This window comes from Passer domesticus, chromosome 6 (genome assembly GCF_036417665.1).
Source record: "Passer domesticus isolate bPasDom1 chromosome 6, bPasDom1.hap1, whole genome shotgun sequence".
In the NCBI taxonomy this organism is placed as follows: domain Eukaryota; kingdom Metazoa; phylum Chordata; class Aves; order Passeriformes; family Passeridae; genus Passer; species Passer domesticus.
Genome location: NC_087479.1, coordinates 18,951,944 through 18,966,633, shown reverse-complemented (window position 1 = coordinate 18,966,633; position 14,690 = coordinate 18,951,944). Strand labels below are relative to the sequence as shown.

The window sequence follows — 14,690 nt, the reverse complement described above, 5'->3', positions numbered from 1 at the left end:
AGTTTTTTGATGAATGAGACTAGACCTTTTTCTTTTTTTTTTCTTTTTTTTTTTTTTTTTTTTTTTTTTGTATTTTGGTTTAAAGGTCTCTAGCACACCATAACACATAAAAATAAAGACAAAATATTTTCTGATTTCATGTTCAATGTAAAATCTTTCTGGGATGGCTTCAGAATAGTACAAATAAAATCCAAAAGGTCAAACATTTTATGCCATTTCTCTGATTAAAATTCATTTCACTGTGCAGCTGAAATAGTGCACGTGTCTACAAACTTAGCTTCTCCTATCCAAATTCAAGTACTACAAAATTTCCATTTAAAGTAATCCACTTAATAGGCATTATTTAATCAAAGGCTACCAGCTGTGGTATTTAAAATAGCAGCTCCATATTTAAGTACGATGACAGACTTATTTTCTCTTTTTTCTAAGACTACGTTCCATTTATTGTAAATGTTTTACAGTTACTAAGCTGCTAAATTGCCAATATAGAAGTTACCTTTAGCTAAAGTTCTTCATGTTAAAAATTAAAATGAACCATTCATAAATTCATCAGGTTAAACTTGATCGAGTTCAGTACTATTGTAACTTCAACAGAAAAAATCTATTCAAAACTACAGAAATATTATTGTTACTTGAAGAAACAGGAAGATGTCAGTTTAAAAACATATCATTTCAGAAGAATATTATGCCCTTGTCAGTGAAGTTTTACAGCATATTTCATCACAGTAACTTAACCACTGGAAGTTTGCTTTGGATTGTAGTAAAAAAAAAAAAAAAATTACTCTTTTCCTATGACTGCTAGTTAGCTTATTACTAACCAGAGTTTTATTTGACCAGATTCAAAATCAGTCAGCTAACTCCAACCTTTCCCACACATCTCTTATAAAATTGATCCCAAAAAGAACAAAATATACATTTTAGTTGATAACTCCACTGTCAATTGAGAATGTAATTTCCGTTTATTTCTTCAGCCAATTGCTTCTGTTGGGTTCTATACTTTAATTTTGTGCTTGTAGTAAAATCAGAGATCATCTTGCTTGGTAGCTTTCCTTCCTTTGCATGAACTTGGAGAATGACAGTCAAAGCTATAGAAGGTGCAGCTCAGAAAGGATAACAAAGAGTGGGGAATATCCTGTCTTTATGGGCATGTTCTACCTATTAATCTGTCAGTCTAAAAAAATTCTACAGCTGTGTGAATAATTCACAGTGAATCATTCTGCAATGATCTAATTTTTTCTGCTCATGAGAGACTTCTTACCATTACTAATATTTTTGTTAGATATATATTTTAAATTATCCAATTAATTATTATTCCCTAATTTTTATTGCTTGGTCATGAAAAACTCTCATCTTGTAGTGAATGCAGATTAGCCATCAGTCAGTAATCTTGCTCACCCTGTATATTGGCTTTCTGTGGGAGCCTAAGTGTAGTGAACAAAAGAACTATTCAAACATGTCAAAATCTGTCCCATGACGTATTTTATATTTAACTGTTAGATGTGACTGGTCAATTAATTTGCACAAAATTGCTACCAATCTCTGATTGGCTGTCTGTGATAACACTGCCAGAAGCGAGTGCTCATTTTGCATGAATGCTAAACGCAGTTTTCACAAACAGTCCAGCCAGCTAAACCTATTCACACAAACTGCTGCACAGAATTAGCATTTAGAGAACTGTGGTGGGTTTAAATAAAAAATATAAAGGGGTCGTAAGCTTTGTTCATATAAATTGACTTTACAACGGGAAAGCATACCTGAAGAGATACAGTTCTACCTCAATTTGTCATGGTGGAATTGTTACAACTGTAAAGTTGTAACATTCATTTACTGCTTTGTTTTAAAAATAAGTTTCCAAAAATAAAATAAAAAATAAAGCCATCACATCCCTATTAATGTAGTACATAATTTCTATATATAGGAAAAATTAAGCACACAATATTTTGAAGTGATTTATGTTGTTGAAGGTCGTATAAAGTCAATGAAAGATTAGGAAAGAAAATCCTTGAAAAAGAATACAAGAGGGTTTTCTCACACATCTGAAGCTTGGACCTATTTTCTCAATCTGCTCCAGAAGTATCAAAACCTCATCCAAGTTTTATATGCCAGAGAAGGATTCAGATGAAATCTGGCAAAATTTTGCTCTGCATTTTTCAAGTCCAGTCAAGCTTGAAGTTCCAAACAGTTTTCATGATAGAACTTTTTTTTATGATGACAATAAAAATTAAAACTGTTCCAATAATGTTTATTTTTAATAAAATCAATACATTCTGTAGAGATACATCTAATTAAAGTTACTCTTAAACAAACCACTTATGTTAAGAAATTCATAACATCTTGGACTGTTTTCTTTGTTCCATTGTTGGCACTTAAACTATCATGGAAAATGGTTAGCAAAAGCTGATTTAGATAGTGAAATAGAAATAGAAACAGAAATAGAATCAAATAGAAAGCTTCAAAAAACACAGTCATAAATAGAAATGAAATTTCTTTGGCCAGATCCAGATTCCTTGCATTGGTCAATCTGAACAAGTATTTAGTAGAATTAAATCCTTTTTCTTAATCAATCATTTCTATTGATTAACATCCCTCAAGGGTTCACTGCTTTCAGAACAGGTTTTCTAACAAAGTGACTGTATCAAAATCATACATAAAATATTCTAAATATGTCACAGTATTGCTGAAAACAGAAACACATACACATTTGCCAAGTTCCAAAACTAGAATGCTCCAGATACAGGTTAACTGGAATTTTGCTTTTTGAAACAGGATTCAATTTACCAAGGTCTCCTAAAAATAGCATCCAGTTATGAAGCATTTGTCATTCAAACACTGGCTTGTCTCACAGGCTGCAATACATCAAGAGGAAAGGTGGAAATTGGATGGATACTCAGTGACTTGGTAAATCCAGATTCCACCAGAGACTGCTTTATCTGCTACCATTTATTTAAAAAAATGTAACTTTTTTGCTTTTTGAGTTACATTATATTTATGCAAAACATAAAATATTTTCTTGATATTATAATCTGTAGGGCTTTTGTTATAATTGCTTTTCTGGTTGTTTTCTGAGGGTTTTTCAACAATAGTCTGGACTATAATTATAAATTACTAATATATTTCAATTTGGTGCAGATACTGGCATAGAAAAGATGACTGTTAAATTCTTTAAAGATTAGCTGTAACCTGGGCATGCATGAGCACAGTGGTCTGCAAGGCCAGGTTCTAGCAAGCCTGATTATACTGTTAAAAAAAAAGGGGTAAAAGTGAATAAGACACTTTTGCAATTTTAATAGTCTCAGCTGAAAACATTAAAACTGCATGTCTGTGATTTTAATCTCAGACAAACAGAGAGACACATTTGTCTTAAACAGCTTTAGGTAAAGCAGTGTTTATCTACAGGACCCAGAACTGTTCCTCAGCTCCAGGGTTTGAAGAAAAAAGCCATTCCTAAAATCATTCCTTAATCATGTCCCAGCCTGATCCTGGGATGAGATCAGTTCTGAGATCACTTCTGTTCCTGCATGTTTTCTATAGAAAGGAAATTTTAGCTTTTAAACTGACTGAAGTTACCACAGATGACTGCCATGACTGAAGGAAGAAGTAGCTGATATATGCATACCATCAGACAGACCCAAAAGCTGATCTCTTATCTTTCTTTCTAAAAGGGGAGCATCCACAGACATCATAATCTGTGTTCGTTTAGGTTAGCAGCAAAAAAGTCTTACAAGTTTTGTCATTATTTGAAAAGATCAGTGCACCACCATTTGTTCAAGCAGGGGTGATATTTAAAGAAAGGTATAGTACACAATGACTAACAGTTTGTGAAATTCATCACAGTATCTGTGGTTTCTTTTCTGATCATGGATGTTTGGTTAATTACCAAATCAATTAATAAATTGCCATTTTAGCCACCTTCTGATCTAGAAAACCTTCAGATAACTACCTTCTTTTATGTTCTTACTAATGTGAATCTAATCTTTATCAGAATCATACTAAGGCACATTTGTACAAATTTTCCCATGACATGGAAGTGAACAGCTATAGCTTGATTTATGTTATTTTGTCTTTTATTTTCAAAAAATTGTATTACCATAAATCTCTAATGTTCTATGAAAGAAAGGTATTAAGAAAAAACCTCAAATAGTCTTTCCTGTGTGTTTTGTAAAGTATCTTTCATTTTGTCTCTTCCAAATGTATTTACAATCAGTTTGTGCTCCCTATTTCATGAATATTTCTTCACTCTCGTGTGGCAGAGTAACACATTATTGATTACAAAGCAACCTAATTTAACTTTCTTAATTGTATTCCAGAACAATTAAAAGAAGTATATAAGAGCTATGAATATTAAATGATAGTGAAATGGAAATTTCTTTAATAATCAATTTTATTAAAGTTATATTCAATAGCCAACCTAATAAATTTACCATTTATATTTAGCAGAATAAATCTTACATGTATTCTGATTGTTATCCAGTTACTAAAGGCTCCTTTCCTTGGGGCAGAGACTTTGATGTTTGATGTTTGATCTGGTTTTTCTATATTAATTTCATAAACATTTGAATAAGGATTAACTTCTACTTTGTTTGTCCAAAGCTACTGGCTATTTCAGGTCCCAGATGCTCACTAGAAAACAACAGAGATAATTCCCACTCCACTGAAGGCATTGGGAACATTTGTTATTCCTTCAATGTGAGACACAACTCATTCAGACATACTAAAAAATTCAACCAGAGAGTTTTTCTAAAAAAAAGTTTCCACTTTATTACTGCCTTTTACCTATTTCATAATTTATTCCTGGATGCAGGGGAATCTAAAAATAAAGAATATATTTTACTTGACTTTATCTCCACAATCCCATGGAGAACAATACAGGCGATAAGGTGCAGTTCTCCATTGAGTCCAGTGGTGGGGGATGGAGGGTGCCTGCCCAAGGACACAGCTGAAGATGTGCTATGGGGCACCATCCTGGGAACAGCCTGCAGCAATCACCCATTGTGCTGCAGCAACGTGGGCTCTGAGAAAGATTCTGAGGTCTCAGAATGGTAGAGGCCGAAGGACAATAAATCCCTCTTATTTATAAAGGATCACTTGGAGACACTGCAGACGCAGCTGGCGAAATGCAAAGCTGGGCAGATGTTCTTAGAGGCTCCAGGTTAAGTCATGCCTGAGCAGGAGTGGATGCAGCACCACAAAAAGGAAAGGATAAGTAAGAACCCTCAACAGTGTCCTGCATAAAGCCACAGGTTTGGGTTCCTCAGTATGTAACACATATTGACCCACTGCTTCAAGCCCAACAGGGATAGGACTTTACGATCCATAAGGAGAGTGTGAACAAGTGAAGCTTGCTTGATTAAGGGGGATCTCATTAGAATATTCAACTACATAGAGGGGGATTGTAGGAGAGGCTGAGACAGGCAACTTTCTGTAAGCTGTGAATTGAAACATGGGAAATTCTGATCAGGTACAAGTAGGGGGAAAAAAATCCCAAGAAGCATGGCCAGAAATGCTTTATTCTCATCAACCCTGAATATATTCAAAACTTGGTAAGACCCAGAATATTTGGGTCTAACTCCAAAGTTAGTCTTATTCCCCTCAACAGGGTATGGACTAGAGATCTCTGGAAGGCCCTACCAGCCCAAATCATTCTGTGGTTCAGCACTCTGTGGTAGTAATTGGGCCAGGAACTCCATTATGCCATCTCTCTGAAAGCAGATGGGAAAATCAGCAAATAACCTTCTTCAAACCAAGTGGCATGTAAAGATTCTTTGTTATTATATGCAAAATAAAAAAGCTGAGCCTGCACAATAACGTAGTTCTACTTGCTGAAACAGTAAGGTCATTAGCTGTGTTTAGTGCTTGACAGACTACTACTTTTAAGAAAATCATATTTATCTTTTCCAAGAGGCATATTAACGATATTCTGAAACTGCTGTTTGGAAAACTGATACTCCCTCAAGACTTTTTTTCCAGAATATTGCCAGGGATTTAACTTATGACTTGTTGTCTGGCTCCCAATTTACCAGATTTGATATTCTAAAAGACACTTTCTTTCCAATAGCTATTTAAAAACCTTGGGAAATCATAGAGAAATGAAAAGAAAAAGAATGGTATATTATATGTAACAACAGGTTTAAAGCTCTGAACCACCACCCACAGTAAAGATCCAACTCATTCAGATACAATCATTTATTAGAATACTCAAGGAAAGTTTAAGGCAGAGTGAAAATATAGATTAAATTGTATATTATGTGTACTATGGGGTAATAGAATATTAAATTTCTTTTCAATACAATATATAAATATTTACAACAAACTTGATTATTAGAGATCCTTTAAATATCAGGGTATCTCTGCAAATTTACAGGTCCTGCAGGCAAAGTGCTTAGCTGTTTTTGAAAAGTTTGGCAAATCAAACACATTGGTAGTATTTTTCCTTTGAAGAGATGGCATTTTTTCATTTTCAATTAAAAAATAAAACAATCCAAAAACCAAACAAATGCTACCATTTCCTTTCAGACTTCAAGTAGTTTTTTTTTTTTTAAATATTGTTTTTCCAAGGAGAAATAAACCCATATAATTCTAGTTTTCTTGAATCTTTTCAGATGACAAAATATTAATAGCATGCCAGTGAAAAGTTAGTCTATTTTATGGGTTATCGACTCTGTCCATTTCATGGGCACAGAAGTCAAGGAAGAGGACAGCTTTAACTTCAAGGTTGAGCAAATAAGTTTTCAATCAGGCAATTTAAACTTCACTTGTCCTAATAGAATAGTTGGCAGGAAGAATGTGAACCACTTAAAAATTTCTTCCTGCTACTCTCCCTTCACTCAGAATCTCTGGTGTATGAAGCCAAACTTTAGCTATTGACTGTATGTGTTGAATTGGCTTATGGATAAAGCATTCTAAAAAAATAATTTTGACCCGATTTTGACTAGTGTGTGAGATCTCTGCTTTCAGACTGTCATTTGTTTGGCAATTGTTGGCATCTAGTCCAAATATCAACATCACAAATAATTATTGCCAATGATTATGAATTAGGGATCTTCAGTTATTTTAGACATTTTTTTGTGTTGCATTCCATTGAACAGCAATGTTCCTTATATATTTTAGTCAGGAACCTTTCAAAGGCAAAAATATCTAATAACATCTGATTACCACATAAGAAATGACAGTATGCAGTATAACGAGTATTTATATCTTTGATATCACTACTTTAAAATATCATTTTTAAATACCTGTAAAATATTCCTCTTTGATGTTAGTCTTAAATCTTCATTCACTGTAACTCTATCATCTATTTCTCTCCAAGGAGTTTCTTTATTTTCACTCCTCAAAAGTATATCAATATTATTATTACATATGTTAAAGTACTGCCTGGGGCATGAACCAACATTTGGGCCTCATAGCCTTATATTCTCCACAAGCACCAATAAACAAGAGTTCCTTTACTAGAAGTTTTCACAGATTAGAGAAATAAATGTTGAAGAAAAAGGTAATATTATCATATTTGGAAGAAAAAAAGGATTTATTGCAGATCATACCAGAAGAATGAAATACAAACCTTTGTAATCTTCGAAAATCATCCAAGCTCTCCCAATCTATTATTTACTTCTAAATTTAAAGCTAACCACATGGTAGGATCTTTAATTCTTTTACCCTCACACCAAGTGTCTTCGTTTAGGGCAAATTTGGAAGAAAACCTCCAAAGAGGGCCCCTCCAGAAAGCAAACACACATGGCCTCTCCCCACAACCAGTTCAGGAAGGATTCCTTGGAGAGCAGTGGAAAGAACCTATTTATTTAACAGGCAAAGCACCCCCAGCACACAAAATTAACAATAATGGATGACAACACTCTTTCACCACTCTGAAAAAGATGGCAAATTCAGAAAGACTCTCCTGGGGGTGGTCGCTCTGTTCTCCATCCCTCCGGCGCTGGGGATGGCTGCTGCAGGACACAAGGTGCAAACTCACTGTTTCCCAGGTCCCAGTCTGGAGCAGGCTCAAGTGGTTCCAAGAAAGGGAAAGAAAAATAGTCCAGGGAAAATTTGGACTGTTTACCTAAACTAACTAACAAGCAGGAGCAAAAGCAAGAGCAAAGAAGGAGCAAATCAGGAGTAAGGGCAAAGCGAAAGCAAGAGCAAAAAGTAAAAGCTGCCCTATGTGCTGCCCCTGTCTCTGTGTCCCACCGACCTCAGGGGGAGTGAGCAGGCTGATTACAAAACAAAAAAAACTTCACTCTTCAGAGCCAGTCTTGAAGACACAGAACATAATATCCAGCATAAACAGAACACATGACTGGGATCACAAGCATCACCCTATATGAACACACACTTGTGTGTTCATATAGATAACTATGTGATTACTCAAGGAAAATAAGGATAGGTATTCATCTCAGACATTCTCAGCAGCTTTTCATGTTCACTTTAAAATAGCAGTGGCTACTCTTCCTCAAACTGCTTACCTCTGTGTTAATTGCCTGTGTGATTTTTCAGCCTGCGTAACCCTCAACCCTCCCTTCTTCTGGCTTTGAACAGCAAACACATGTGTAGAATGTATTTATCTAAATCAAAGCACACAGGACCTCTCTCTCTGACTGGGCCTCCCAAGTTTAGTCCTGAAGGCAGCTACCAAACCACCTTCAGAAGACAAAGTTTCACTTTCAGACAAACGGCTGAGTTTCCCTCACCCTTCAGCCATAGGTTATACTGCAAGGCTCAGGTGGTGCCTTCAAATTGTATTGCCTCAGGGGACAAGCTCCATCATGGTCCTGCCTTTCTTTGGCACAGCATTGCTGGAAACACTACTGTGGCATTCACATTCTCTGAAAAATCACTTTGCCCAGGATTTTTCTCCTGGGAAGCTGAAAAGCCTCAGAAAAAGGAAAACAACTCTTATCTCATTTGCTTCTCCTGTGTTGTGCTCACATGTGGAATGTGTTTGGAGATTGTTTACCCACAGGTGATTGTTTCATTGGATTATGGTGTGAGTTGTTTTGTCTCATTGGCCAATCAGAGCTGAGCTGTGTCGGGACTCTGGAGAGAGTCACGAGTTTTCATTATTATCTTTTTTTGCATTCTGTAAGTATCCTTTCTGTACTCTTTAGTATATATAGTATTCCTTAATATAATACAGTATCATAAAGTAATAAATTAGCCTTCTGAGAACATGGAGTCAGATTCATCATTCCTCCCTGCCACGAGCGTACCTGTAAATACAGTACATCACCACTACTTCTGAAAGATGAAACTAGGAGATGAAACCTTTCCCACACACAGCTGCCAACTTGTTCCCCACCACACCAGTATGTTACAGTGTGACATTTTAATACCACCTTCTTCACATTGCTTCCAGCAGCCAAATAATTGATGTAAGTTTAATGAGTTATCCAACAATTTTTATTTTCCTAGCACTCCAAATTAAAAATTGTTTTTCTAATAAGATATTTCAGAAATGGTGGACAAACAGTAATTACAACACGGAGCTCTGATAGCAGGATAAGATTTATCATATGCTGGACACTCCTGCATTGAACTCTAAAACAATTAAAAGAAAGCATAAAATTTGGGGAGAGATTTATTTTTCTTATCATTCACTCTCTCCAAGTTCCCCCATGGTATTATCATAATTCCCTGTGTCAAAGTAGGTCAAAACTTCTCAGACACTTGTACAATTTTAGACACTTGTACATTTTTAGAAACTGTAGAGCTGGCCTGTCATAAAGGGAGCACAATATGAAGGAAAATAAGAAAGGAAAAGTTATAAGAGGTAAATATTTCTTGCAGTACAATACACACCTAAGACAGCTTCTATATATTCATCCCTGCAGGAGACAGATCTGTTCATCCTAAAACTGATAAAAACTGTGTATTTCTATTCTAAACCACTAAACAGAGCTGGGTACAGCGTTTAAAGCATATTTATTATTAAAGATAACTGTAGATTGTACATTATTAAATTTTATCTCTTTCAAAGTTCAAGACAAATTAGGGGAAAATTCTTAGTTCTTACATACATTCACAGGAGTTCTTGACTCTAAACTTCACCTGTCAAAATAATATGCATCAGGATATGTCTACTAGCAATGTTTAGATCTGGAGAATTAGCCTATCTTATAAAAGGAAAAACAGAGTGGTTTTTCTTAAGGAAAAAAAAAAGTTTTAAGTATTTTTGTCCTTTTGAGAATTTTTTAAGCCTTCTGGGAGATTGGCACCATGTACTAACTTCTAGCTCATGAGGATTTTGTTTTCCTTCATTTTACTTTGCCTGTTTTATGAACTACTGCTTTTATTACAGAATCTTGGCAGTCACCTACTTCTAGCAGCTTTGGCTGCTCTGTAATAAGGGATTTTCCCTAAGGGATACCACTTTCAGCTGGTTAATATTTTCTCAAGAGTTGTTTATCTAGGGAGACTAGAAAAGTACTTGTTCCTAAATGCTGTAAAGATCAGTTGGAGAGCAAATCAAAGTGTTTCAAGACTCATTCGGCAGGCTTCTTATGCTGCTTACATGATTTATTTCTTTTGGTTTCTAATCAACAGGCAAGGAAGAGAGGCTATTATTTCAGCTGATAATTGCTACATTATCCTAATGTGCCCAAGAAGTGGGTACATATTAAAATAACCTTTGTAGCACTTGTTCCAAGTTCTTGCTATTTTTATACAAGAAGGTTACTAAAAAATGAGTTTGTGGTATCTTCTTCAGGAAAAATGTTTACATGATGTCCTTGCACACAAGAGGGATGCCACTTCAGGAAGAAGGTGCTGACATTACCTTAGTAACTGTGGAATAATGGAGTCAAGCTATTCAAGGTCTACCTAGGACAAGAAATTTAATTACAGAATTCCAGAAAACCACATAGTACAGTAGGAACTCAAAGGTATCAGGAATAGGGCAGAGCATATAGCTCCAATAATATATTAGCCTTTTCATTCTCTTGTAAAACAGATAATTTACATTTCCATAAGCACAATACAAGATAAAGTATAAAAATGTCACTATTCATTTCCTAAATCTTATTCCTCTGTTGTTGGATCTTCATGGATTAATCTGATTCCAGTGCCCACCAGAATCTGTACCACCTGCCAAATACAAAAGTCACATCTCTTCTTTAATTCGACTACACAGTTTTCTTTGTTGCTGACTGTTCTGCTCATAAACTCCAGATAGCTGTTTCAGACAGTTTGCAAAAGATTAGGGTCCTTCTGCTTTGAGGATATTTAACTACTGGTGGTATAAACTGTTGAGCTTTAGTCCTTCCCCAGGCAAAGTACAGAGGATCATTTCTACCTAGTCCTTTCCACTGCTCAGCCAGGCCTTTGATAACACATCTTGACCAATATTTGTCACTTTCAAGATGAAACCATATATTTTCCAAGGTTATATAGAACAAATGACTGCATACATTTATTTTTTTGTTTTTCTGTGTTCCTAGGCAACATACTGCAAACACAATATAATCTGGGCATTCGCGTTTATCTTTCTTCCATTCATCTAAGACATAAGGCACTTACTGTCCACTTTGTTATTTCTAAGATATTAAAACTGTAGTAAGAGAACACAGCCTTAACCTGCATATATTCAGTTTGCTCTCTTGGGTAGCACTGCCATTTGTTTTATACCCCCTTCATTAAAACTGTCATTGCTGGGATTCTTTTTTTTAATCTGCAAGGTTTTGGGCAAGGTAAATATTCATGTTTTAAAAAAAGGAGCAGGGGGGGAGAGAGAGAGAGAGAGAGAGGCAGTCCCATCACTTGCATTTAATCACACTAAACAAGCTCTTTAGACAATTTGTTCTGAAATTCCTCTAATTAGAGCTTGGCCTCCAGGTAATGCTCTGATCTGATTTACCAGTGAGTATAAATTAGGGACATTATGTAATTAGCTCTAAGACCACAAATAGAAGGAACAGCTGGATGGCTCGGAGGGGAAGCAAATAAACAGTTCCCATCAGATTTCTTAATAAAAAATTACAAAAGAAGTCCCTTCTTCTAGATACAGTCATCAGTGACTGCTTATCTAGCCTTATGTACAAAGGGATCCTATATTTGAATTTTCTCTGAGAGTTGGCATTCAGCATTCTTCATTAACCTGGCACCTCTTCAGACACTGACACTCTGTGAAGGGTAGCTGGAGATTCATATCACACAGGAACCATCTTATTCAGGAGAGATTAATATTTTAGGTAACTGACAAAAATATCTTCATGGATTAGCAATAATTATATCATCCATTCCCCATGAGTAATGCATAAAGCCAGCTCCTAACTTCTCTGCAATTTCTGCCTTCATTTTGGCTCCTGCCTATCTCTAAGCAGAAATGTTACCCTCCCATTTAGGACAAGGCTTAAAGAACAACCTAGTTCCAATGTCCCCACCCAATTTTTAACGTGCTATAAAATATAGACTGTTGAAATAGTGGCTTAAAAATATTTTAGTGTCTTCATTTCCTGACAGTAACAACAGTAATCCACAAAAGCCCCATTCATGACTTGTCTGAATTTTGCTTTTCCTGATGATGGTGACATCATCTCTAAACTTTTCATTAAATAATTGAAGTTAAAAATTACTTTACCATGTATTTATATGCTTAAATACATAATATTTTTATTTTTACACTTCCAATTGTTGCTTAATTCACTGTAATGAATGCAGTATAATCTTGATAAATGCATCAAAATTCCCAGAAACAATTATAGGACTTAAGCTAGGATGTAATTGTTCTCTCCTCCTTTTCTTACCAAATAAAAAAACTATTTGAATTGAAAGGTGAATAAAACTTGATGTGAAAGAGGCTGGAATGGTCACTGGGTAAACTGGCTGATGAGATCTCAACATATTTTGTCTGGCCTTTCTTCTCACTGTTTGCCATTTGATCTTAGAGAATGACCACAAGTCAGAACTATACCCATGTAATACTCAGCTATACTGAGATGAACCCTCTTGTGGTTCCCAAGTGGAGTGTCCTCCTCACACAGAAATCCCTACAAGGTTTTTACCCTTGTAGATGGAAGATGTCATGTCAAAGTATGGCTTTCTCACATTCCCATTTCACAAATTGCGATGGTTAGAATGAGAGAAAAACTCTGAGGGGAAACACTGAAGCTGCATTATTGGATGCTATATATAGTAATCTATGGGATTTTTAAATTGTTTGTAGTATAACAAACTTAAAGAAAAAAATCAATAAATCACGACACCAGAATATTCTTGCAAAATTTTTCACAGATGATTACATAGCCTAACTACTCATTGTGCCTTCCTAATCCACAGACATTTCAACCAAGTGACTAATTAAAAGGCATAACCCCTAAATTCACTACCCAGATGAGTGGTGATTAAACCCTTAGGCAGTAACTTACTCACCAGCTTAAAATCAGATGTGAAGATTTGCTCACTGGTTAAATAAATATAGTGATGCATCAGATACAGTAAACTATGAGAAGAAAGGTGTTTGGCTAAATAATTTATGTGAGAGGAAAGATTCACTGCTTCTCTCTATCAACAAATATTTCTGAATTCTAAATTAGATCTCAGACCCCTGATAGATGCAATTACTCCCCTCCTTGTCACTGTGTATTTGTCTCCCTAAGAAAAAATATAGGATTTATGTGAAGAGGAAATAGGCAGTGTTTCTCTCCCATACATTATCTGGTGCAGTTGACTCAGGTCAGGAAATGTTGTAATTTGCCATTACTATTGCACTGTATCCTAAGACCCAGAAATTCCTCTTGCTACCCATAAGCTTCTCGAGTTTATGCATGATTCATCCTAAAGCTTCCAGTCCCATCCCAAGAGAAATGTCCCATTACAGCATTTCCAAACAAAACAGAAAAAATATTCTAAATTGTGCCAAATAATTTTTTTCATTAAGGTATGCTATTTAGCATTTATAGAAATTCCCTTTGTAAAAACATCGTGACTAGCAGGAAACTACAAGTCATGGGGTATGTTATATTATACATCATGATAACACTAAGGGCATGTGTCATAATCTGAGTATTTGACTCTGCAGCAAATGTCAATGATAGAATATTTTCTGTGAGTATTTATCACACTTAAATATTAGATTCACTTGTCGCCCTGTTTTTTGAGTTCTTCTAAGCCTTCTGATGAAGGCTGGTAACGTTACATCCTTGTAACGAACTTTCTCGCGGACTTTATGTGAATAATTGTTTTGCATTCTTTTCTGGAGGAGGAGAAATTTGATAGACTGTTGGTTTGTCCAATATAATTGGAGAGGAGGCACTTTCACCCTCCAATCCACTGTCACTTTTGGAAATCTACAAATGCTAGAGTTAGAATTAAACTTTTCTCTTTTTTACCTTGGAAAATCTAGTGTCTGCATCTTTCTGTTTCATGTCCTAGAGTGACATCCACTCAATGGAAAAAAAAAAAAAAAAGCCACTGTGTTTACACGTGAAAATGTATGCATCATGTATGTTTGTATGTGACATATATCCAAATCTCTTACCAACTTCTCTTCTCTAAATATTCTAGGATTTGAAAGAGAGTATGAACTTCTTTCCCAGTTCAAAGCAAATCATATGGCCCTCTTGACAGCAGGCCATTGTATTTGCCCTCCTCTCCAGTCATTAATAGTTACCAGAAAATCAGGTAGATACATTTATTTTAAAGATACTCCTTTGATGGAGTGGAGATTGCAATGCTGTTTACCCTGCTTATGTTTAATTTTG

The 14,690-nt window shown here is 35.4% G+C and overlaps 1 long non-coding RNA gene across 2 annotated transcripts in view; it reads right to left on the bottom strand.

Moving 5' to 3' along the window:
- The window catches only part of LOC135302772 (uncharacterized), a 115,195-nt gene that overhangs the window by 18,035 nt on the left and 82,470 nt on the right, over positions 1 to 14,690 (bottom strand). The window lies entirely within an intron of this gene.